Below are 24,980 nucleotides of genomic sequence, written 5' to 3'. Positions count from 1 at the left end.
ATTACCTCCTCCCCATCCCCCCTGCCCTACCTCCTTCCCCTCCCCACAGCACCTGTATATATATGTTTGTACAGATTTATTACTCTATTTATTTTACTTGTACATATTTACTATTCTATTTATTTTGTTAATGATGTATATCTAGCTTTATTTTTATTTGACACCTGTCCACATGTTTTGTTTTGTTGTCTGTCTCCCCCTTCTAAACTGTGAGCCTGTTGTTGGGTAGGGACCATCTCTATATTCATTCATTCATTCAATCGTATTTATTGAGCGCTTACTGTGTGCAGAGCACTGTACTAAGCGCTTGGGAAGTACAAGTTGGCAACATACAGAGACGGTCTCTACCCAACAGTGGGCTCCCAGTCTAGAAGAACTTCTCTGCGACTCAGTTACCTCATCTGTAAAATGGGGATTAAAAGTGTGAGCCCCTTGTGGGACAACCTGATTACCCTCTCTATCTACCCCAGTGCTTAGAACACTGTTTGGCACATAGGAAGTGCTGAACAAATACCATTATTATTATTATTATTTCCACTAGGTCATGCTGTTAATCCAAGCTCTCAGTACAGTGCTCTGCACACATTAAGTGCTCAATAAATACCACCGATTGATTGACTGATCTACAGGCAGGACAGGAGTCTCTGCTTAAATACAGACCAGGTTTTCCTCAACATGTGAAACTCTGAGGAGATGCTAAAGATGACCCTACTATCATTATTTTCAAGAAGGAAATGAAAAACCAGAGAGCTACACTTGAAACAGCTCACTAATTGCCTCTGCTGGGCCTTGCTAGCCTCTGGTAGTTAGAATTTCTGGCTCTGCCTCACAGGTTTGGGGGAGATCAGCTACTTCCTCTCTAGCCTCTGCAGAGCTTCCTGTAGGAGAGGAAACGCTAAGCTCTTGTGGGCAAAGAACATTCATTCGTTCATTCATTCAATTGTATTTATTGAGCGCTTACTGTGTGCAATATGTTGCCAACTTGTACTTCCCAAGCACTTAGTACAGTGCTCTGCACACAGTAAGCGCTCGATAAATACGATTGAATGAATGAATTGTATCTACCCCAGAGCTTAGAACAGTGCTTTGCACATAGTAAGCGCTTAATAAATGGCATCATCATTATTATTATTATTATTAGAAGAGGGGAGACAGACATCAGAACAAGTAAACAGGATCAATAGCATCAATATAAATAAATAGAATTATAGATATATACACATCAAAACAATTTAACAGGAACTAGTATAAATAAATAGAATTATATAAATAGAATATATATATACACACACAAGCGCTGTGTGTGGGGTGGGGGGTAGAGCAAAGGGAATGAGTTGAGGTGGCGGGGAGGGGAGGGGGCTTAGTCTAGTAAGGCCTCTTGGAGGAGGCGAGTCTTCGGTAGAACTTTAAAGAGGGGAAGTGTGATTGTCTGGTGGATTTGAGGAGGGTATTACGAGCCAGAGGTAGGATGTGGGCCAGGGAAGTGTGATTGTCTGGTGGATTTGAGGAGGGTATTACGAGCCAGAGGTAGGATGTGGGCCAGGGGTCGACAGCAGGACTGCTGAGAACGAGGCCCAGTGAGAAGGTTAGCACCAGAGGAGCGGAGTGTGCAGGCTGGGTTGTAGAAGGAGAGAAGGGCAGTGAGGTAGGAAAAGGCAAGGTGAAGGAGAGCTTTGAAGCCAATAGTGAGGAGTTTTTGCTTGATTCAAAACACTGACCAAAATAGTATAACTCTATTAAAGAATGGTAATAAAGACATAATTAATAATAATAATAATAATTTTGGTATTTGTTAAGCGCTTACTATGTGCAAAGCACTGTTCTAAGCACTGGGAAGGATACAAGGTGACCAGGTTTTCCCATGTGGGGCTCACAATCTTCATCCCCATTTTACAGATGAGGTAACTGAGGCACAGAGAAGTGAAGTGACTTGCCCAAATAATAATGATGGTATTTGTTAAGTGCTTACTATGTGCAAAACATTATTCTAAGCGCTGGACCCAAGTCACACAGCTAAGTGGCGGAGCAGGAATTTGAACCCATGACCTCTGACTCCCAAACCCGGGCTCTTTCCACTGAGCCACAGAAATGCATCATCAAATAGCAATGTAACTATGAATGAAAAATAAAAGCTTCTGAATGAAAATGTTTTGAGTGTACATGCTTAGTACAGTGCTCTGCACACAGTAAGCGCTCAGTATTTATTAAGCACTCTCCGTGTGCAGAGCACTGTACTAAGCGTTTGGGAAAGTACAATACAGCAATAGAGACAGTTCCTGCCCACAATGAGCTCACATGAGGTGCAGTGTGGCCTAATGGAAAGAGCCGGGTCTTGGGAGTCAGAGGATCTGTTCTAATCCTAGCTCCGTCATGTGCCTGCTGTGTGACCTTGGGCGAGTCACTTAATTTCTCTGTGCCTCAGTTACCTATTCTGTAAAATGGGGATTCAATACCCATTCTCCTTCCTCCTTAGCTTTGTGAGCCCTGTGTGGGACAGCTACTGTGTCTGACCTAATTATTGTGTATCTTCCCTAGTGCTTAGAACAGGGTTTGACATATAGCAAGCGCTTAACAAATACCACAATTATTATTACTATCATTATAATTATCATTACATATGTAAACACAACCCTCCATATTCAAGTGTTATCTTTCCCATCTTCTCCAACCAAATGACACTTTGTGCTAACAGATCAGCCATTACCAATGCTAATCAGATCAGTCACCATTATCACCATTATGCTAAATTGTAATGGCTTTTATCACTCACTTCAGGCCACATACTTCAAAGGGAGAGGAAAGTAAGTGCTTAGGCAAAGGCAAACGCTGCAGCTTTATCAAGAAAGGGCTGTCCTGAATTGCCGCATTAAAAGGTGCTAAAAGGAAAGCATTTCAATGGGGGTTGGTGGATGTATCATAAGAAATGTTATCTTCCGTGTGCAACCTATTTACCTCTTCCATCCCCCTTTTTCACTGCAAAAATCCTTAAATTTGCTTAATACATTCTGCCTTTCTCACGATACTGCCATGCACATCAACTTGGAGGTTGAAATACATTCCTTTATTCAATTCCTTTGTCATAGCAATGGTCATATTGCATGAATTCATTTTCCAAATTCAATGAGCTGTGCCAAAGTGCAGAATTAGGTTTGATTCACCTCTAACCACACAGTTGTGTAATTATTTATTTTGCTTTAGCACCACTCTTGTTTATGCTGTGACTCTAATTCATTTTTTCCCCCTAAGTAAATAAAGCCTGGATTAGACCTTGATGTGTGCAATATTGTAGTGAGTCCTTATGTTCAAGGATCATGGCCACTACCATTCATCACCATTGCATCCTATTCACCAGCTGCAAACAATTTCCCCTCCAGTCATATTAAAATGTAGTTTTCCAATTTAATGGCATTCAGTTGGCCTCCTTTAATTGCTATAAACCCATAAAATAGTATTCTTGCATTCTCAGGGATTTTGACTATCGTTTTGGCCCTCAAACTTTACAAAAGTTTCCAAAATAATAAAAGACCATTTCCCCTCAAGATTAGCTGCGTTAAACAAGCAGTAATCAGCTATTTTGTTTACAATGACTAATTTCATTTTATTTACAGAGGTCTTTGCAAGGAAAATGCTGCCATTCTGCTGTGAAGGTGAGGAGACTTAGCATAGAAATTTGTTTCTTGGGATGGAAACATAATTTCCCCTGGCAAATCACACATCCTCCCTCTCAACACTCACACCCTCCGGAACGCAACTCCCACACATTCAATTGCACCTGGAGGTTCACACACCATCTTTCTGAAGAATACACCCAGGGATCTTCCCCATCTCTCCCAGCCACTTGGGCCTGGGGAGAAAATTTTCTCAGAATCGCTGGTAGCAAAATGGTGGCTGTTACCCGGCAAAGGGGCAAAGTGGAGTTGGTTCCCCTTTACGGCCACTTCAGTTTCATATTCTTGTCTTGATTTTCTTTGGTTAAAAAGTGTTTGCTTCCTTTACTCTTTCTCCAAGGCCAGTTAACCAATTGGCATTTTTCCTTTGGACTCTCTCTTCCCAATTGTTCTAACATTGTGTAAATAAAGAAGGAATTCCAGGGAGATGTTGATTAGTCACCAATCAGTCACTCAGCAGTATTTGCTGAACACCTACTGTGTGCAGAGCACTGTACTAAGCACTCAGAAGAATACAATCATTGCAAAATATATGGTCTCTGGCCTGAAGGAGCTTACATTTGAAAGGGGAGACAGGCAGACAGGAATGATTTATGAATATTAGAAACAGGAAAGAGAATAAAGCAATCATCCTGCCTGCCGCATAAGCCCATAATCTTGGCATTATCATAGACTCATCTAATAATAATAATAACGGTGGTATTTGTTAATTGTTTTCTATGTGCCAGGAACTGTACTAAGTGCTGGGGTGGATACAAGCAAATCAGGTTGGACAAAGTCCCTATCCCACATCATCATCATCATCAATTGTATTTACTGAGCGCTTACTATGTGCAGAGCACTGTACTAAGCGCTTGGGAAGTACAAATTGGCAACATATAGAGACAGTCCCTACCCAACAGTGGGCTCACAGTCTAAAAGGGGGAGACAGAGAACAAAATCAAACATACTAACAAAATAAAATGAATAGAATAGATATGTACAAATAAAATAAATAAATAAATAGAGTAATAAATATGTACAAACATATATACATATATACAGGTGCTGTGGGGAAGGGAAGGAGGTAAGATGGGGGGATGGAGAGGGGGACGAGGGGGAGAGGAAGGAAGGGGCTCAGTCTGGGAAGGCCTCCTGGAGGAGGTGAGCTCTCAGCAGGGCCTTGAAGGGAGGAAGAGAGCTAGCTTGGGGGATGGGCAGAGGGAGGGCATTCCAGGCCCGGGGGATGACGTGGGCCGGGGGTCGAGATCAAGGTCTCAAAGTCCTAATCCCCACTTTACAAATGAGGTAACTGAGGGCCAGAAAAGTTAATTGACTTACCCAAGGTAACACAGCAGATAAATGACAGAGTCAGGATTAGAATCCAGGTTCTTCTGACTCCCAGGCCACTGCTCTTTTAGACTGTGAGCCCACTGTTGGGTAGGGACTGTCTCTATGTGTTGCCAATTTGTACTTCCCAAGCGCTTAGTACAGTGCTCTGCACATAGTAAGCGCTCAATAAATACGATTGATTGATTGATTGCTCTATCCATTAAGCCATGCTGCATATCTCTCTTATCCTGCCCACATATTCAATTTGTCACCAAATCCTGTTGGTTCCACCTTCACAGCATCACAGAAATCTACCTTTTCCTCTCTATCCAAAATGCTACCACATTAATCCAAGCCTTTATCCTACCCCACCTTGATTACTGCATCAGCCTTCTCTGTTGACCTCCCTGACTCCTGTCTCTCCCTACTCTAATCTATATACATCACTCTGTTGCCTGGATCATATTTATACAAAACCATACAGTCCATATTTCCCCACTCCTTAAGAACCTCCAGTGGTTGCCCATCCAACCCCAGATCAAACAGAAACAATTTACTACCCTACTGAATAGACCACTGGCTTGGGAGTCAGAAGGATCTGGGTTCTAATCCCACTCCACCCTTTGTCTGCTGTGTGACCTTGAGCAAGTCACTTACTTTCTCTGGGCCTCATTTACCTCATCTGTAAAATGGGGATTAAGACTGTGAACCCTATTTGGGACATGGATTGTGACTAACCCGTTTATCTTGTCTCTTTCCCAGCATTTAGTACAGTGCCTGGCACATAGTAAGTGCTAAGAAATATCATATTTAAAAGAATTGTTGGCCAGGGAACAGATAACCGTGTGGTGTGAGGCATGGCCTAGTGGATAGAGCTTGGGCCTGGGAGTCAGAAAGACCTGGGTTCTAATCCTAGCTCTGCCACTTTTCTGCTGCGTGACCTTGGGCAAATCACTTCACTTTTCTGTGCCTCAGCTACCTCATCTATAAAAGGGGGATTTGACAGATAGGACAGGGACTGCGCCCAACCTGATTAGTTTGTATCTAACCCAGTGCTTAGAATACCACTTGACACATAGTAAGAGCTTAACAAATACCATCATTATTACTACTATTATTATTGGCTTTAATAATAATAATGGTGGTATTTGTTAAGCACTTACTATGTGCCAAGCACTGTTCTAAGCACTGGGGGGGGGATACAAGGTGATCAAGGTTGTCCCACTTGGGACAACCTTCTAGACCATGAGGCCACTGTTCGGTAGGGACCGTCTCTATATGTTGCCAACTTGTACTTCCCAAGTGCTTAGTACAGTGCTCTGCACACAGTAAGCACTCAATAAATATGATTGAATGAATGAATGAACATAGGGCTCACAGTCTTAGTCCCCATTTTACAGATAAGGGAACTGAGGTCCAGAGAAGTTAAGTGACTTGCCCAAGGTCATACAGCTGACAACTGGCAGAGCCAGGATTCGAACCCATGACCTCTGACTCCCAAGGCCGTGCTTTTTCCACTGAGCCACACTGCTTTAAAGTACTCAATTGCCTTGCCCCCACCTATCATACCTCACTGATTTCCTACTACAACACATCACGTGCACTTCACTCTTCTAATGCCAACCTACTCACTGTACCTTGATCACGTCTATCTCACCACCCACCCCTTGCCCACATCCTCCCTTTGGCCTAGACCTTTCACTTCATATAATATGATTGCAGTCACTCTCCCCACCTTCAAAATCTTATTAAAATCACCAAGAGCCCTTCCCCGACTAAGTCTGCATTTCCCCTTCTCCTTCTCCCTTCTGTGTTGCCCTTGCACTTGTTTTTGTAGCCTTTATTTATCCCACCCTCAGCCCCACAGCACTTATGTACACATCAGTGACTAATTTTAATGTCTGTCTCACCCTCTAGACTGTGAGCTCCTTGTAGGCAAGGAGCATGTCTACCAACTCTGCTACATTGTATTTAGCACAGTGCTCTGTCCACAGTAAGCACTCAATAAATGTGATTGATTGATTGACTGATAGTGGTAGGAATTTGGAAAGACGAGTTTGGCCATCCCTCATTATAACACTCTGTTTTTTAGTAATAATAATAATGATGACATTTGTTAAGCGCTTACTATGTGCAATGCACATAGTTCTAAGCACTGGGGGATACAAGGTGGAGAGGTTGTCCCACGTGGGGCTCACAGTCTTAATCCTCATTTTACAGATGAGGTAACTGAGGCTCAGAGAAGTTAAGTGACTTGCCCAACATCACACAGCAGACATGTGACGGAGCTGGGATTAGAACCCATGACCTCTGGCTCCCAAGCCCTTGCTCTTTCCACTGAGCCACACTGCTTCTCTAGTACCCTGTGGTGATCACACTAATGATTTTTAATGTCAATATTACCAATGGCACACTGCTCAGTTGACCTTGGTTTAAGCCCTTCCCTCTCCCTCCATCTGTAATATTTTGAATGATTTGATTGGGGTTATGAAAGCCCATTTCAATTTATCATTAGATAATGACAACAGATCGGTCGTGGGTTCTAATCCCGGCTCTGCTACTTGCCAGCTGTGTGACTTCGGGCAAGTCACTGAACTTCTCTGTCTCGGTTCCCTCATTTGTAAAATGGGGATTAAGACTGTGAGCCGCACATGGGACAACCTGATTACCTTGTATCTACCCCAGCACTTAGAACAGTGCTTGGCACATAGTAAGCACTTAATAAATATCATTATTACCTGATTTGTACTTCCCAAGTGCTTAGTATGGTGCTCTGCACAACACAGTAAGCGCTCAATAAATACGATTGAATGAATTAATGAATGTTACCACGATGGTCCATCTGTATGGACAAAAGTTGCCTTTTGCTGAATAGTCTATATACAACTTGAAATTGCAGAATTGGGTGACAAACAAAAAATCCTCGAATAAAGTCAGTCTCTTTGCACTGAAGCTATACTCACCTCAACATGACCACACAGAGTGGGATGTGTAAAGGAGAATGAGTGACAGTAGAGTAGAGAAGCAGTGTGGCTCAGTGGAAAGAGCACGGGTTTTGGAGTCAGAGGTCATGGATTCAAATCCCAGCTCCACCAATTGTCAGCTGTGTGACTTTGGGCAAGTCACTTCACTTCTCTGTGCCTCAGTTACCTCATCTGTAAAATAGGGATTAAGACTGTGAGACAAGGAGACAGAGTGGAAGCAGTGGCGGGTGCTACAGAAAATACACACATTAACACAATGAAGCGCTTACTATGTGCCAGGCACTGTACTAAGCACTGAGGTGCATACAAGCAAATTGGTTTGGACACAGTCTCGGTCTCACAAAGGGCTCACAGTCTTATTTCCCATTTTACAGATGAGGCAACAGGCACAGCGAAGTGAAGTGACTTGCCTAAGGTCACACAGTAGACAAGTGGCAGAGCTGGGATTAGAACCCATGACCTTGTGACTCCCAGGCCAATGCTCTATCCATTATGCCATGCTGCTCCCCTAAATAATTATGGCATTTGTTAAGCACTTAGTATATGCCAAGCACTGTGGTGGAAATGAGCAAATCAGGTTGGAAACAGTCCCTGCCCCACATGAGGCTAACCGTCTCAATCCTCATTTTACAGGTGAGGTAACTAAGGCGCAGAGAAGTGAAGTGACTTCCCCAAGGCCACACAGCAGACAAGTGGCAGAGCAGGATTAGGACCCATTATTTGACTCCCAGGCCTGTGCTTTATCCACTGTGTGTGCACAATGTGGCTGGGTTTGGGAATCCTTCATTGACCATTTCCAACACAAACCATAAGTGGCATCTGTTTCTTTCTCCCTCTCTCTTGCTCTCTTTCCTTAAATATATACTTATCCCCCTGTTTATCACAGTGCTTTGACATAAGGTAAATGCTTAATAAATACCATTGCTATTACTTTTATGAATACCTTTTATACACCATCTTTTAAACCTGTTTGGAGAAAGATTAAAATGAGCAGTAATTCAAGTCTCTCAGAATCCTAATTAAGGCAAGTTTGAATATGAAGGCAGATGTTTGGTCCAAGGTTAGATAGATTTTAAACTCATTATTGAATTCCTTTCTTTGCTTTCTAAGACAAGATTGGACCACATACAGAGACCTGCCTAGGTAGCCTCTTACGCATGTGTCAGAGAAATACACATTTGCTTCTGTTAAATTTGCTTATTAAATCCCTTCCCTAGAAATGTTAACATGACCTTGTTATTCTAACTCAGCCATTTGCTGTGTTTTTGCCTTTGCAGTTTCCCAAGACAGCTGCTTTTTATGTTGTTTTGCAAAAAGAGTGGAAAGAATCATACTCAGCCTTTCCAGCAAGTTGAATTACAATGGGAATTGTATGAATCACATTCCCTTTTAGATTTATTCTTCTTTTGGGACAATGACATATTTTTCTTGGATGTTTGCCTCTGAATTTATTGTTTTTATAGGGCATGCTATTGCTGGGTTTCTGGTTAAAAAGCAATTAGGAACAATAATCCCAAATGTAAGAACTATTCTCACAGGGGTACCAAATGCTCATTGTGATTATAGGGTACAAAGTGCGGGGAGGTGGAAGGGGGGGAAGGGAGGGAGGTTTGGAGAGGGGCTTTGAAAAAGTGAATGGGTCACAGAGACCTAATTGAGGCTCTTTCTTTATAAGCTCAGAAACCCAGAGTCGTGGGTTTTTTTTTTCGGTTTTCAGACCTTTTCAGAGACCAGGGTTGTGTGAGGCTTGAGACAATGGAAATGATGGCTTCACTGCCCCAGCTGGAAACAGGAATGGCAATCACTGCTGGAGGGAGCCATGCCTAAAGATGCACCAAAGCACAGAATAATAATGTGGCTTCACTGACACATTTGATTCTCCTCCTATCTCTCTGACAGTTCTTTCTTTGTCTCTTTTGCTGGCTCCTTCTCTGTTTCGCACCTCCTAACAGTGGAAGTCCCTCAAGGCTCAGTTCTGCATCCTCTTCTATTCTCCATCTTCACCCACTCCATTAGAGAATTCATTCTCTCCTGTGGCCTCAAACTACCAACTCTATGCAGATTCCCAAATCTACATCTCCAGCCCAGATCTCTCTCCTTCTCTGCAGTCTTGTATTGCCTCCTGCCTTCAGGATATCTCTTCCTGGATGTCCCGCTGACACCTCAAACTAAACATGTCCAAAACAGAACTCCTTATCATCCCTCCCAACCCCGTCCTCTCTCTGTCTTTTTTATCACTGTAGATATATCACTGTAGATACTACCACTATCCTCCCTATCCCCCAAGCCCACAACCTTGGCATTGTCCCCGACTCATCTCTTCCATTCCACCCACATATCCAATCAGTTACAAAATACTGTCGGTTCTACCTTCGCAACATGGCAAAAATCTGCCCTTTCCTCTCCATCCAAACTGCTACCATGCTGATCCAAACACTTATCTATCCCGCCTTGGCTACTACATCTGCCTCCTCGCTGACCTCCCAGCCTTCTGTCTCTCCCCACTCCAGTCCACGTCTCCCCACTCCTCAAGCATCTCCAATGTCTGCCCATCCACAGAAGCTTCGTGGTCTAGCGGAAAGAGCACGGGCTTGGGAATCAGAGGTCATGGGTTCTAATCCCAGCTCCTCCACTTATCCACTGTGTGACCTTGGGCAAGTCATTTCACTCTTCTAGACTGTAAGCCCACTGTTGGGTAGGGACTATATATGTTGCCAACTTGTACTTCTCAAGTGCTTAGTACAGTGCTCTGCACACAGTAAGTGCTCAATAAATACAATTGATTGCTTTTCTGTGACTCAGTTACCTAATCTGTAAAATGGGGATTAAAACTGTGAGCCCCATGTGGAACAACCAGATTACCTTGTATCTACCCCAGCGTTTAGAACAGTACTTGGCACATAGTAAGCACTTGACAAATACCATTATTATTATTATTGTTATTATCATTATTATTATCTACCACCGCATTCATTCATTCATTCAATTGTATTTATTGAGCGCTTACTGTGTGCAGAGCACTGTTCTAAGCGCTTGGGAAGTACAAGTTGGCAACATATAGAGACAGTCCCTACCCAACAACAGGCTCACAGTCTAGAAGCATCAAACAGAAACTTCTTACCAAAGGCTTTGAAGCACTCAAACAGCTGGCCCCATCCTACCTCACCTCAGTGATCTCCTACTACTGTCCCTGCCTGCATAATTTGTTCCTCTAGCGCCAATCTCATCTATCTCACCATGGCCCCATTTCCCACATCCTCCCCCTAGCCTGGAACTCCCACACCTTCCATATACGCTGCATTTTTAAGGTCACATCTCCTCCAAGAGGCCTTCCCCAATTAAGCCCTCTCTTCCTCGGCTTCCTCTCCCTTCCGTGTCATCTGTGCACTCGGATCTGTGACTTTGGATAGCTGATAGTCACCCTACCCTCTATCCTGCAGCATTTACATACAAATCTATAAATTATATATTATGAATTATTTATATTAACATCTGACTCCCCCTTTAGACTGTAAGTTCACTGTGGGTAGTGAATGCTAACTCTGTTGCATTGTATTCTCCCAAATGCTTAGTGTAGTACTCTACACACTGTAAGCACTGAATAAATACCATTGATTGAGTAATAATAATGATAGTAATAATAATAATAGTGATATTTGTTAAGCACTTACTATGCATCAAGCACAGGTCTAGGCACTTGTGTAGATTCAATTTAATCAGTTCTAACACATTCCCTTTCCTTGGGAAGCAGCATGGCTCAGTGGAAAGAGCATGGGCTTTGGAGTCAGAGATCATGGGTTCAAATCCCAGCTCTGCCAATTGTCAGCTGTGTGACTTTGGGCAAGTCCCTTAACTTCTCTGTGCCTCAGTTACCTCATCTGTAAAATGGGGATTAAGACTGTGAGCCCCCGTGGGACAACCTGATCACCTTGTAACCTTGTAAAGTAAAGCACTTTATTAAGTGCTTAATAAATGCCATCATCATTATAATTATTATTTCCCACATGGGGCTCCCAGCCTAGGTAGTAGGGAGAAAAGAGATTGAATGCTAATTTAATAGATGAGGAAACCGAGGTCCAGAGAAGTGAAGTGACTTGCCCAAGGTCACACAGCAGGCAAGTGGTGGAGCTGTGATTAGACAAGCGTGGCTCAGTGGAAAGAGCACGGGCTTTGGAGTCAGAGGTCATGGGTTTGAATCCCTGCTCCACCAATTGTCAGCTGTGTGACTTTGGGCAAATCACTTAACTTCTCTGTGCCTCAGCTACCTCATCTGTAAAATGGGGATTAAGACTGTGAGCCCCACGTGGGACAACTTGATCACCTTGTAACCTCCCCAGCACTTGGAACAGTGCTTTGCACATAGTAAGTGCTTAATAAATGCTATTATTATTATTAACCCAGGTCCTCTGACTCTTAGGCCCTTGCTCTTTCCAATAGGCCATGTTGCTGCTGGAAATTGGAGTCAGAATAGTAATCCCAAATTGATCATATTTCATGATTACTTGGTGGTTCATACATCCCTTTATAATGGAGACAGTCCTGAAGTTTTAAAGGTAATCCTGGAAAATTTTAAATATTTCTACAAATGACACAGAAATGAAACTATCTTCGCTAAACGTGGTTCTTCAGTTCTCCCCATAGAACATCAGCTCCTGATGAGCAGGTAATGAGTCACTTCTTTAGTTTTTTATTCCCCAAGTACTTAGAACAGATTACTGTAGACTGTAAGCTTTTTATGAGCAGGGACTCTGTCTACCATGTCCAAGCATGACGCAGTGGAAAGAGCACAGGCCTGGAAGTCAGAAGGTCATGGGTTCTAATCCCGGCTCTGCCATTTGTCTGCTGTGTAACCTTGATGATGATAATGATAATGGTATTTGTTAAGCGCATACTATGTGCCAAGCACTGTTCTAAGTGCTGAGGTCGATACAAGGTAATCAGGTTGTCCCACGTGGGGCTCACAGTGTTCATCCCCATTTTGCAGATGAGGTAACTGAGGCTCAGAGAAGTTAAGTGATTTGCCCAAAGTCATACAGCTGATAAGTGGCAGAGCTGGGATTAGAACCCACAACCTCTGACTCCCAAGCCCATGCTCTTTCCACTAAGCCAAGCTGCTTCTTTCTGTGCCTCTGATCTGTAAAATGGGGATTGAGACTATGAGCCCCATGTGGGACAGGATCTTTGTCCAACCCAATTTGCTTGGATCTACCTCAGGGCTTTGTGTAGTGCTTGGCACACAGTAAGTAACAAATACCACTATTATTATTATTATTATTACTTTCCTATGAGCTTAGTACAGTGCTCTAAAAACAGTAAGTGCTCAATAAATATGATTGATTGATTGATATTGAACTCAGTGGGTGCTCAGTAGATAGTAATGCTAGTAGAAAACTGACTCCTGCTTCTCAGTGAAGCAATCTCCCTCTCCGAATGTTGGTGAACCTTCACCCCGCACTTTGCCTTCCTTCTCTGCTAAAAGGGAAGGGAAAGGCATATAAATTAATCCCAATTTTCAAGAAAAATAATATGCTTAGCCTAATTACTAGGCTGTAATAAAAGAACGTCGATGTGTTAGAAAATGCTATATGACTTTTTAGATGCAATTTTTTCAAATGCAGAAAGGAGGAAACTTGTTTTTCTAACTTTAGCAATTAGATTACTCTACTCAGTTATTATATTTCTGTGATATGTAAGCAATTGAAATGCATGAAGGAGATTTTGTTTTTCATATAGTTAGGAAATAATTTGTTTTTTAGTTTAGAGGGAAGAGAAGAAAAGTTTTACTTTGAGCTGATAAAGGGAATCAGACAATAAAATCTTACCTCACTCTATCATTCACTCAATCATATTTATTGAGCACTTACTGTGTGTAGAGCACTGTACTAAGAGCTTGGGAAGTACAAATCGGCGACATATAGAGACGGTCCCTACCCAACAGCGGGCTCACAGTCTAGAAGGGGGAGACAGGCAATGAAACAAAACATGTGGACAGGTGTCAAGTCATCAGAATATTCTCCCCCTACTGTTCTCCTGGCTTGAAACTCCCTCCCTTCCCAAATGGAACAGAGCATGGCTCTCCCCACATTCAAAGCCCTCCTAAAATCCCATTTCCTCCAAAAAGCTGCCTCAATTTCACGCTCGACACCTACACCCCAATCTGTACTAACCCACCAGCCATTTCTACTACTTACATATGTAGTAGTATGTCTACTACTAGTAGTATATGTCTACTCCTTACATATGTATTCATTCTCAACACATTTTTTAATTGTGCATTTTGTTATTTATTTTGATTACTCTAGCTGTATATATTTCTATATCTGTCTCCCCGGTTAAAAAATAAGCTCCTTGTGGCCAGGGAATGTGATACTCCTTTGTGTTGAGTACTCGAGTGCTAAGAATAGAGCACTGCTCCCAGTTTGGAGCAATCACTGCGTGGCCCTAAATCACGAAGAAGCAGGTTTTCTTGGGAGTAGTCTTTCTTGTAAGAATGTACCTTTGTGAATGAGAGAGCATCCAGATTCATTCATTCATTCATTCATTCATTCATTCATTCAATCGTAGTGAGCATCTGCTGAGAATAGCGTACAGCACAACCTGTTTAAAACAGTACAGTAGAAGCAAAAGCCATGATCCTTGGGCTCAAGGAGCTTCCAAACTAACAAGAGAGAAAACAGTAAAACCCAAAATAGAAGACATCCAATGTGAGGAGGGAACACATATACACAACTGGTAAGAGCAAGAGTGTGGTAAAATGCATGAATGATGAAATCCATCAATCGGATTTATTGAGTGCTTACTACGTGCAGAGCACTGTACTAAGCACTAGGGAGAGTACAATACAACAGAATTAGCCTGTTCCCTGCCCATAATGAACTTACAATCTAGAGTCTTACCATCTACAGTAAGGATGACATAAATGGAACATGAGGATCAACATATATATATTTACATATACAACTACGTATACATATAGAAGCAGCATGGCTCGGTGGAAAGAGACCAGGCTTGGGAGTCAGAGGTCATGGGTTCTAATCCCAGCTCTGCCACTTGTCAGCTGTGTAACTTTGGGCAAGTCACTTAACTTCTCTGAGCCTTAGTTATCTCATCTGTATAATGGGGATTAAGACTGTGAGCCCCACGTGGGACAACCTGATCACCTTGTATCCCCCTTAGTGCTTAGAACAGTGCTTGGCACACAGTAAGCACTTAACAAATACCAACATCATTATTATTATTATTATATGTAGATGTATATGTATGTACAGCGCTTAGAACAGTGCCAGCATTTAGAACAGTTCAGCGCTTAGAACAGTGCTTTGCACATAGTAAGCGCTTAATAAATGCCATCATCATTATTGTTATGTATGTGTACATCTACACTGTGGACCACCCCCTTCTCCTCAACACGCTATCCAACCTTGGCTTCACAGACTCCGTCCTCTCCTGGTTCTCCTCTTATCTCTCTGGCCATTCATTCTCAGTCTCTTTTGCTGGCTCCTCCTCCCCCTCCCATCCCCTTACTGTAGGGGTTCCTCAAGGTTCAGTTCTTGGTCCCCTTCTGTTCTCGATTTACACTCACTCCCTTGGTGACCTCATTCGCTCCCACGGCTTCAACTATCATCTCTACGCTGATGAAACCCAAATCTACATCTCTGCCCCTGCTCCCTCTCCCTCCCTCCAGGCTCGCATCTCCTCTTGCCTTCAGGACATCTCCATCTGGATGTCTGCCCGCCACCTAAAACTCAACATGTCCAAGATGGAACTCCTTGTCTTCCCTCCCAAACCTTGCCCTCTCCCTGACTTCCCCATCACTGTTGACGGCACTACCATCCTTCCCATCTCACAAGCCCATAACCTTGGTGTCATCCTCAACTCTGCCCTCTCGTTCACCCCTCACATCCAAGCCGTCACCAAAACCTACCGGTCTCGGCTCCGCAACATTGCCAAGATCCGCCCTTTCCTCTCCATCCACACCACTACCCTGCTCATTCAGGCTCTCATCCTATCCTGTCTGGATTACTGTATCAGTCTCCTCTCCAATCTCCCACCCTCCTGTCTCTCCCCACTTCAATCCATACTTCACGCTGCTGCCCGGATTGTCTTTGTCCAGAAACCAGAAACGCTCTGGGCGTGTTACTCCCCTCCTCAAAAATCTCCAGTGGCTACCAATCAACCTACGCATCAGGCAAAAACTCCTCACCCTCGGCTTCATGGCTCTCCATCACCTCACCCCCTCCTACCTCACCTCCCTTCTCTCATTCTACAGCCCAGCCCGCACCCTCCGCTCCTCTGCCACTAATTTCCTCACCGTGCCTCGTTCTCGCCTGTCCCACCATCGACCCCCGGCCCACGTCATCCCCCTGGCCTGGAACACCCTCCCTCCCCACATCCGCCAAGCTAGCTCTCTTCCTCCCTTCAAGGTCCTACTGAGAACTAACCTCCTCCAGGAGGCCTTCCCAGACTGAGCCCCCTCCTTCCTCTCCCCCTCCTCCCCCTCTCTTATCGATTGATAAGGATCTTCCTAAAATCTCACCTGCTCCTCTCCAGGCCCTCCTTCCTCCTGTCCCTTACGATTCTCCCATCTTTTGCAGCAGTATCTCAAGAGATCTCCCACCTCCTCTCAAAATCCACCCCTTCCACCTATGCCTCTGACTCCATCCCTTGTATATATGTTTGAACATATTTATTTTTCTATTTATTCATTTTACTTTTACATATTTATTCTATTTATTGTATTTTGTTAATATGTTTTGTTTTGTTCTCTGTCTCCCCCTCCTAGACTGCGAGCCCACTATTGGGTAGGGACCATCTCTATATGTTGCCAACTTGTACTTCCTAAGTGCTTTGTACAGTGCTCTGCACACAGTAAGCACTCAATAAATACGACTGAATGAATGAATGAATCTACATATACATATGTATATCTATATGTAAATGGCTTTGCGTAAGTCACAACTTTTCTGTGCCTCAGTTACCTCATATGTAAAATGGGGATTAAGACTGTGAGCCCCACATGGGACAACCTGATCACCTTGAATCCCCCCAGCACTTAGAACAGTGTTTCACACGAAGTCGGCGCTTAACAAATACCATCACCACCACCATCATCATCATCATATGTATATACTGATCCGTGTATCCCATATGTATGTGTAAGTGCTAAGGGTGGCTGTTGGGATGACATGACCAGGGGTCATGGAAATTAATCAGGGAAGGCATCTTGGAGGAAGTGGGTTATCAGGGGGCTTTAGAGATAGGTGGACTGGAGTCTCTCAGATTTGAAGGGAAAGGAAATTCTAGACAGGGAGTTTGGCATGAGCAAAGGATAGGAGATGGGAAGAATTGAGAACAAAGCCCAGTGATCAGGTTTGTTTGGGGGAAGTGAAGATCACAGGGTAGGGAGTAGCATATGAAAAGGGCAGAGCAGAAAGAAACAGAAAGCTGGAGCCAATGGTCAAGAACTTCTTTTTGATGCAGAGGGAGATGGATACTGGATAGAGATTTAAAAAGAGGGTGTCCTGTTAAGAACAATGTTGGAGAAAGAGGATGTGGTTAACAGAGCAGAGTCAGACCGAGCAGGTTGAGAGCAAAGGATGTCTAGAGTGTTTCCTCTGGGCCATGGGATTTTTTTTCCATCTGCTCCCAGGTGCACACATGCTCTCCTGTCTCCAAAAGCAGAAGCCCTTCATTGACATGGCAAGAAGCTTTGCTCTTTAGAGGCTGTCAGGATGGCCATGCTAAAGGGACCCAGTCACCACCAAACACCCGTTCAGAGTCTCCACACTCAATCCAACATGTTATGTGGGAAAAAGAAAAAAAATCCCCTTTGAAAACAAGCCATTTTGTGGGAAAACGTGGAGTTCACCCAATGGCTGTTGTTTTTCTCACCCAGATTCTTCTAAACAAGAGCGCCGTTTCCAAGTCATGTGACTCAGTGGCAGACGTGTAGAGGGAGGCTGGGTGCTAAAAGTAAAAATACCAGGGCCAAACCCAAACCAGACTAACCAGTATAAAACTGGACAACTAGAGCTCCTGTACTTAGACTCCAGTAATGACTGTGGACTCTTATTTTGCTGGCCCTGAGACCATGAGGGAATAATTAATTGGGTTATTTGATCTTGCCCACCCTGGTCTTCTGGCTTGGAACTCTCATGCTCCCCAAATTAGCTGGATCACACCTCTCCCCACATTCAAAGCCCATCTGAAAACCCTCCTCCTCTGGCCTGTCTCCCACGATTAATTCCAAGTCATACAAACCCTTCATTTGTCTCTACAAATACCCATTCTTAGCACATATGCACTTCTTTAATCATTTGTTTTGATTACTCAGCTTGTAAATGCTGTTGTGTCTGTCGCCCCACATTGGAGTGTAAGCTCATTAGGGGTAGGGAATGCATCACTTGCCAAAAGCTCTCTCTAGATTGTAAGCTCCTTGTGGGCAGGGCACATTGTCTACTAACTCTGTTATACTGTACTCTCCCAATCAGTACAATGCTCTGCACACAGTCAGTGCTCAATAAATATGATTGTTTAGTACTTTCCAAGTGCTTAGTACACTGGCAACTTGTAAACACTCAATAAATACTGTCACTATTATTACTTCTATTTACTACTACTACCATGTGGGTCACTTCAACAGAAGCACAAATCCCAAATAATGCAGGGGCCAATGCCTTTCGGTGAATATTAAAGATGGATGCAAGAGTTCATCTACTTATATGCATGAGCTAGTTTGTCATAAACATTTATTTTTAGAGGTTGTGATTTTCTAACTACACAATAAATTACTGATATTTGCATAATAGAATTGTTTGCTCCTTTGATCTTCTCATCTGATGAGAAATTATTAATATTTAGTCATATGCAGGGTGAAGGATATTTTGCTGTTATGTTAAATTTAAAATACCTACTCTACCGATGAATTACATTTTTAGTTTTCTATGTCTATTGATAGCACATTGAATTTCATCCTTTAAAAGTTTGGAGATGAAGTTCAAAGTTGTGCTCTCAAGACAGCATTTCATTCAACTTCTACTTGCTAGGTCTTTTCCTCTGTATTTTAGAGGTGACAGGAACATCATTTGTCTTTTTTTAAAGGATAAAAATACTACAATTTTAAAATAATGTTTAAGACCCAGAGAACCCAAATATTCAGAAATATGTACAGATCATTGTTTTTGTTTGTTTGTTTTGATTCCAGTCCTCATAACTGTACCTGAATTCTCAGTTTGTCCATTGGCAATAGACTGTTTCACATTTCATGGGACAACTGTAGTTTTCAGCCTCTAGACTGTAAACGCATTGTGGGCAGGAAATGTGCCTACCGATTCTGTTATACTGTACTGTCCTAAGTGTCTAGTACAGTGCTCTGTTCACAGTAAGTACTTAATAAATACTATTGATTAAATGATTGATTTTCACCAAAATCCACTGTTGACCTTCTTCACGAGCTTTTTCCAGCTTATGTATTGAATCTTTCTCGCCACTGTCCCCATGCATGCGTTATTCTCTGAACCTGGAACTCCCACCTCCCTCCATATCTGCCAGACTTACATTCTCCCATCTTTAGACAGATTTATTACTCTATTTACTTTACTTGTAAAGTACTTTACTTTATTTACTATTTATTTACTATTCTATTAATTTTGTTAATGATGTGGATCTAGCTTTATTTTAATTTATTTTGGTGACTTGACACCTGCCCACTTGTTTTGTTTTGTTGTCTGTCTCCCCCTTCTAGATTGTGAGCCCGTTGTTGGGTAGGGACCATCTCTATATGTTGCCAACTTGTACTTCCCAAGTGCTTAGTACAGTGCTCTGCACACAGTGAGTGCTCAATAAATATGATTGAATGAATGAATGAATAAATATGACTGATTGAATGAATGAATGCTCTTCAATAGTCAGGCCAGGAGGACTCTGGCTTAGATCTGGCCAAAATGGCAAGTCAGAAGACTCCACGATAGTTTGTGCAGTCAGCTCTTCTAGATGATGATGATAATGACAACATCATTGAAATCCTGGCAATTCTGTATTCCATTGATGATTATGGTGTTTAGTAAACATTTGGGGAGATTCAACATAATCACATCATATACAGCCTTTGCCAACACAAGGCTCACAATCGAAGATATGGGGAGAGAAGGTATCATATCCATTCTATAGATGAGGAATCTGAGGTCCAGAGAGGCTAAGTGACTTATCCAAGATCACCCAGCAGAACATTGGCAGAGCTGAATCTAGAACCCAGATCTCCCAACTCCCAGTAGACCACATCTGTTGCGGGCAAATATCCTTACTATCCCCTTTGTACTACCAGGTATAAGCTGGTTTACCATCAGTTCCAGGGGCTGTGTCATTCGTTACCATTCTGACTGCAATGGCTAAAAATAATGAAAATAATAACAATTATTATTATTATTATTATCGTTATTATTATCATCTTACTATGTATTGAGCACTGTACTAAATGCTAGGGTAGGCACAGTAGATTTAGATCAGAAATAATCCCTGTCCCACAAGAGTTTCACAGTTTAAGGAGGGAGAACAGGTTTCAAATCCCCCTTTTTTAAATGAGAGGAAAGTGAGGCACAGAGAACTGAGTGACTTGCCCAAGGTCACACAGCATGCAAATGGCAGAGCCAGGATTAAAACCCAGCTCTTATGACTTCCAGGCCCATGCTCTATCCACTAAACCATGCTTCTTCCCTTAATCCAGGGTTGCAGTGCCAGCCACCTCATCACATAATGATGGTATAACTGTCCTTCGAACACGTCATCTTCGGTGGAGGAATTTTTGTTCAGGGTATAGTTTGACGTGCTGCCGCAGTCTTTTGGTGATTCTCTCCCTGTGACAACGCTTGCTTATAGGCAGTGAGCCTGTTGAACAGTAAATACTGGAAAATAAGGACCGATACGAATCAGTGCCTCAGACAGCAGTGACAAGCAGCTAAACTCATCTGCCCGCAAACAGAATCATTTGAAGGAGGAGGAGGAGGAGGATGGAATTTAAGACACCCAAAGTGTCAGTTGTCCAAAAAAGAGATTAGCCCCCCCATCAAGTTCAAGAGGGGTCTCCTATCCACCCACTGTGCCTAATTTGAAACTTAACAACCCACTGTTTAATTGTCTTAAATGATGCAGTTTTATGCTTGGAGTCTCAAGAAAGGAGGTTGGACCAGTGTTCTTTCACCTCTAGGGTTCAAGGATTCATCAGAGCAAGTTTCAGATGCTGACTGAAGATGAAGCTGTATTTATCAAGTACCTTAATACCTACTGATTTACAAATCTGCCATGGAAACACTTGGGAGAGTACAACAGTTGTAAGAGAGAGTTTACCATCTCAGTGGGGAGACCAGCACATTATAAGTAACAGTTAAGAGGAAGATGGATTTCAATGGCAGATTTGTAAATCAGTAAGTATGAAGATTCAATGGGAGGTTGCAAAGTGCAAAACTACCGAGATGCTAGTTGGGAGAATGAAACCCGGGGAGAAGAAAAATTGCAGATTTAGTGACAGAGAGAAAGGAAGGATGGTGGTTTTGACAACTGTGAGGGAAAATGTAGGTGGAGTAGGGGAGTTGGGGAGAAAGGTGAAAATCTCTGTTTTAGATGTATAAAGTGCAAGGTGTCAGCTGGATGTCCGTGGAGAGAGGTTGTAGAGTCAATACCTGGAAATGCGAGGCTGTAGATGGGGAGAGAGGCTGGGGATAGCAAGGTAGATTTGGGTGTCACCTGAATAGAGGTGATAGCTGTAGCCACAAGAATGGATGAACTACTTGAAGAAGGGGATATAAAGTCACTAGAGTAGAAGACGGTGATGTTAACAGGGGTATTCATCCCTAGATTTGGGCTGAATTAGTCCCCGGAGTCACTTAAGGAGCACTCAGATCCCAGTCAATCCCCACTGGCTCCTAAAGCCCTCCATTTCTCTGTTCTTCTAACACAGGTCTGAGGCATCCTATTCACTGTTCCCTAAGTCCCTGCACACCTATCTCTTTCAACACTCTCCAACTGAAGTGTCCTCGGAGGCAAAGAAGTTATCCAGGACTAGCCTAGCAGCCCACTCCTGGGGCTGGCTACAGGTAGCCCACAGACAACACTGTCCCTCCAGTGCCCATGGCTCCCCAGGTCCATGTACTAACAAGTATCCAGGGTTTTTCCCCCAGCCCCTTCTGCAGGCAGCCCCCAAGAACTGAGATCTCTACCATATGTAACAAGTTCTTAACCTGCTAATCAATGAAAGCAAATCCAATTCAAACAACCTTTACCTGGATCTACTAGTTCCCCCTCTGGGACCCTCTGAACTTACCTGAAGGTGTGCTGGGGCTCATGGTCTTCTTTCCAGAGATTTTCTCCGATGCTTCCTCGTGTCCTGTGTTGGTCCAAAGTTCACAGCATAAACTCTCCCTGTGTCCTACTCTACCAGATACACAATCTCTTAACTCAGCGACTTCTCGTCTTTGGATGATCAGTATCTTTTCCACAACAGCTGGCCTTCCACTCTTCCACACACCTGCACACCTGGCCCTTCATCTTACACCTAGGCTTCCACATTATAACTTGCCTACATTCCTGGTTTTTCATCTGGCCTCTTCTTTACCACCTGGCCTTCCGCCTCACATTCTATTGCCCAATTGGAGTCATGCAAGACCTCCCCCATCTCTTGATCTTGACCCCCTTTTTTCATCGAGGTCATATAACCTGTAGTAACAACTATAATTAATGAACTCCACTCAGCTTCTCCAACCCAACATGGCTGTCCATTTCCTCTTTACACGGTGCGGCCAATATATGAATCTTTTCTCCATGTGATCAGATTCCTTACCCAGATCATTTTAAAATGTAGAATGGGGTCAGATCTGGTGCCATATCATTACAGCATAGATGGCTAGTTGTAGCTGAGAGCAGCGACCCTATCAAACATTATGGAAAATAACAGGGACAGGAAAGGAAGAGAGTAACATTCCTGAGCAGGCCACAAGATGTTCATTTGCAATCACATTGAAATGTAGTTTTAACTTTTCATTTTTGCAGTATACTGTGTTAACTAGTATAAAACTGGTCACCATAGTTTTTGTGTGTAAATGATGCAGTTACAACTTTGTGCCTTCAACTAGTCTTTTCAACCACACATGTCACCCACAGGTAAACGTCATAGTCTGTGCTATCTTATTTGAGCACAAATGATGTTTCTCTGTGTGTGTGTGTGTGTGTGTGTGTGTGTGTGTGTGTGTGTGTGTATGTACACATATTTACTGCACACAAAATCGAATGTTTAGCAGGGAGACCAGCAATCATAAATAGGATACTTATTTGTCAGAACCAGAATAGGAAATACCTCACATTTTATAAATGCATACTTTACATATATGCATTTTCAAGAGGGTAGGATCATATATTATCTCCCATTTTAAGGATGAAATGTTGGAATGACATCTTGAATCACAGCTGACCTCTAGATGCTTTATTAAAAGCCCAGATTCCAGTGCTCAATGTGATGAAACAAAATCAATCAATAAGGCTGTAGCAGGAATGCGCTGATCAACAGAAAGGGATTTGTAAATGTGCTTACCATGGTTAACCCAAAGGATGTCCTACAGTTAGAAAGCAGATTGATTCTATGTATTATTAGGATTCATGACTGAATTTTCCATTAACTCAGCAAATACTTTTGGAGCAATGACAACCACCATTCCTTAGATTTCTAACAGAAAATCCCAATATTTTGCACAATCCATCTATTGGAGACATGATCGAAACTACCTTAAAAATTTATTTTGATTTTGCTAAGAGACCAGGAAGTTTGACCTTCTCGTTCATATTTTTGTTGACTTTTAGAAAATTGCTATTCTGACAAGGGAAATATTCACTGCGTATGTTTTGGTGCAAAATCTGGACTAACCCCAACTCACTTGTGTGTCCAGATAGATGGATCTGTCTTCTATTCACAATGATGATGTAACCAACTGTGACCAATCACCTCTTGGTGAACTTGGGTGGGCTGAAATGATCTATGTTCACTAGCAGATCCATCCACACTGAGCACACATAAAGTTGTTCTGCTCTCTTTATTTGCCAGTATTACATTGCAGTTCAATAACTGTTCTCTCTCCTTCTTAGACTGTGAAGCCCATGTGGGACTTGATTGTTTTGTATCTGCCCTAATGCTTAATATAGTGCTTGACATATAATAAATGCTTAATAGCACAATTTCATTATTATTAGTAGTATTACTATTGTTTCCCTCTCAGGGTCATGCCTGGAGAGTTTCCAGTACTCTCCCAGTCTTGATTTCAGGAGGGAGAGTCAAGCAGAGGCCTACCCATCCCATTCCTAGCTTGGCCAGTGGCTTGTGAGTGGAAGGCAATCTGCTACAAGTCAAAACTCCCCTGAGCTGGGCAGCAGCGGCATGGGAGAGAGTCGAGGGCGGAAACTCAAGCTTACTGTGCGGAAGGAGTCAATGGTAAACCACTTCTGTATTTTTACCAAGAAAAGTCTCTGGATACACTACCAGAACGATGGCAGATGGAAGTGGGGCATTCTGAGAGAGCTCTGTCCATGGTGTCGCTATGGGTCAGAGACAACTCGACAGCATAAGACAAGACAAAAATTACTATCGTTATCATTGTTAGTATTACAATTACTGTACTAAATGCTAGGGAGAGTACATAAGAAAATGAAAGATACAGTTCCTTCCCCATTCAATCATAAGCTTATCGACTTGCCCATGTGACTTGCCCTAGGTCCACAGCAGACGAATGGGGGAGCCAGGATTAGAACCCAGGTCCTTCAGACTCACAGGCCCATGAGGCCCCACCGCTTCTCTCTGTTTAGACTGTCAGCCCCACATGGGAGGGAGATTGGGTCCGACCTAATTAAACTGTATCTATTGTAGTGCTTGGCACATAGTAAATGCTTAACGAATACCACAATTGTTATTATTACTAAGTACTTGGAGAGTACAATTGAATAACTATACAAGATACGTGTCCTCAAGGAGCTTACAATCTAG

General features: G+C 42.8%; 1 non-coding gene across 1 annotated transcript; it reads left to right on the top strand.

The window, feature by feature from the left end:
• The first annotated feature begins 24,209 nt into the window (after positions 1–24,209).
• On the top strand, positions 24,210–24,347 carry LOC119920327. The gene has a single exon (XR_005448082.1). It is a non-coding gene; the product is annotated as a small nucleolar RNA SNORA7 (small nucleolar RNA).
• The last annotated feature ends 633 nt before the right edge of the window (positions 24,348–24,980 follow it).

Source organism: Tachyglossus aculeatus, chromosome X1 (assembly GCF_015852505.1).
Source record: "Tachyglossus aculeatus isolate mTacAcu1 chromosome X1, mTacAcu1.pri, whole genome shotgun sequence".
NCBI classification, from domain to species: domain Eukaryota; kingdom Metazoa; phylum Chordata; class Mammalia; order Monotremata; family Tachyglossidae; genus Tachyglossus; species Tachyglossus aculeatus.
Note: the sequence above shows the minus strand (reverse complement) of the source record. Positions and strands in the feature narration are given on the sequence as shown.